Source organism: Tupaia chinensis, unplaced genomic scaffold (assembly GCF_000334495.1).
Source record: "Tupaia chinensis unplaced genomic scaffold, TupChi_1.0 Scaffold144848_1, whole genome shotgun sequence".
Lineage (NCBI taxonomy): Eukaryota > Metazoa > Chordata > Mammalia > Scandentia > Tupaiidae > Tupaia > Tupaia belangeri.
Genome location: NW_006204708.1, coordinates 238,148 through 240,764, shown reverse-complemented (window position 1 = coordinate 240,764; position 2,617 = coordinate 238,148).

Here is a 2,617-nt window from a genome sequence, read left to right as displayed (position 1 = left end):
TATAAAATTATCTATTATAAATTGAAAATATAAATGATATGAATACCTGTTTCACAAAAATGTGACAAATAAAGTGAGAACTGTGTTTCCATCTTTACACATGTATGTATAGATGATCAGGTTTTATCACAGTTTTACTCTTGCTCACTATCATTATAACAAAATATAAGTATGAACCTGTTCAAAGGCACTGATAGCCTTTCTCTTTTGGATGGCATTTGCTATTAACCTTAACAGGATTTTACTTGATTGGCAGTCCAGCAGGACGAGTGGTGGATCGGGCTGCTGGGAACACCAGGGCCTTCCCTGGGCACAAAGTCCACTCCCTTCACATGAGAAATCGTGATGCCAGACTTTTGGGAAATCTCAGCTTTAGTGTTTGATGGATTACCTTTTAATCATGACCACAAATGATTGACTACATAAGAAAAATACAGAAGATTTTAAAACCAGGTTGGAATGAAATGAAAGTAAAATAAAGCAGTGGCACTTCTTGGGTAAAGATGTAGCAAACTAATCATGCTCTACTGGTTTGTCCACCCGAGCTCAGCACTTCTCTCTTTCTCTCCTTTCTCTCTCTCTCTCTCTCTCTCTCTCTCTCTTTCTCTCTCTCTCACACACACACACATCTAGAATCAGAAAGAAGCTCATTTCTGGAATGCTACCTTCAAGTTAAAATTGATAGTGAAGTCCTACTTTTTGGAATGGTCTCATCGCAGATTGGTCTTTTTTTTTTATAACTATTTATTTTATTTTTTATTTATTCATTCATTGATTTTTTTTTTTAATTTGACCAGAGAGAGAGGGAGGGTAAGAGTGAGAGAGAGAGGAAGTGAGAAAGCAAGCCACCAGGTCCAGGACTCAAACCCTGGTCAGCCATGTGGGAGTGTCCAGCGCCCCAACCACCACGCCACCTGCTGGTCCCCACAGATTGGTCTTATCGAATGAATGGAGGAAGACATTGTCCCTGAGTTAAGAAGTAAATTGTTATAGTATACAATTTAAGAGAATTTTTTAATAAGAGTTTCTCCTGTTACAGAGCTTATTTCAAAAACTCACTGACTCACAACATACGTGTGCTCTATTTCAGTTTGCAGGGCAGGGCCTGTCTCATCTGGCTATAGTAGAGAAGTCAGTCCCAATCGGTTACACCAAAATGTAAGTTTGCAATATCTAACTGGTTTTCGGAAACAACAAAGTTGGAAAGACACTCTACTTGTAGACAAGAGAAAAAGGCTCTGTCTAACTTAGACAAAGAAAGATAACCTATCAGGAAAGGCATGAGGAATATATGAGATTGAGAAGGGGTGCCAGAATCAAGCTTGAAAAACACAAAATCAAGGCAGTTACAATGGTGCCAGTAGCAGAAGCACACAATTTTCCCGCCAGCCTAAACAGGTTTTATGTCCTGTGTCTTTTGCCTGAGAAGTCATAGCCCCAGATGAAAGCCTGGTGAGAAACATTTTAGATTAAGGGTGCATTGACAGGAAGTATCCCAGTGGAACCTTCAAGAACACCATTAGGTTCTATAGTGAGAGGGCAGATACCAGGATTTAGTATCACAGGAGCTATTAGAAAGTAGTAGTAATAGGTGGCCACACACACACACACAAATTATTGAGGTGAGAAAGATCAAGTTGAAATGAAAACACAAGAGAGTCATCTTTCCTTGACTTCCACAGTATTTGGGTCTATGCAGTTGTTTTTGCTCTCTGATTTCCATCCATGAAGCTAAGTGCTTTAAAAACGTTGACAAAAGCACACCTCTAAGCTACATCCTTTGCTCTAGCCCTTCACTTGGTGCCAAGTTTCATGGATGGGAGCAACCTTACAAAACAGTGGCTTGGTCATGTGGGCATGGAGTAGAGACAGGTCAGACAGTCTTCTTTGCACGATTGTAGAACACAGGTCTTGGAGATAGTTGCTAAAAGTGGTTTGTGTTTAAGTGCCAGGGCAGAGTCAGGGTTGACATTCTAACATTTAGGAAGAAAAAAGCAATAATAAAAAAGCTAAACAAACTCCACAAAGATGAATGTGAAAGATGTAAGAAGCTAACAATTTAGAGATTAGGTGGACCAGGGGAATGAGAGCAGAAGGGCAGCTCTCTGGAGGGTCTATTGCAACATGTAAAGAACAAAGAAATCAATGATTTCTAGAAGCTGCTGAGGTAGGAAAGAGCATCTCCAATTTCTAATCACAGGACAAGATGACCACAGGAAACTTAGGCCTGGTTTTGACTGTCCTTGATGTCAAGGAGTCTAAACTTAGGGTCAGATCTCTGAGCAGTAGCAACATGAAAATTCTGACCTTGTCGTGTTTTGATTTTAGGTCGATTTCATATTATTTGAAGACTAACTCGTAATTACAGAAATGAACTAGCCCTCCTGGGGGCAAGAAAAATTTTAAAAAGTCATTCAGTCTTCACAGGAGGAATCGGGTCCCAAACACATTGTCATCTATCCAGGTTTCTGATTTGTTCTCCCTTCCTCAAAACTCAGCACCTAGTGGAGGGGTGGGGCAAAGGATGCAGCTTAGAGGTGTGCCTTTGTCAGTGTTTATAACCTCCTCTCCCTCTGACCCAATGCGCCTGGCATCCAACTACAAATCTTTCACCTAA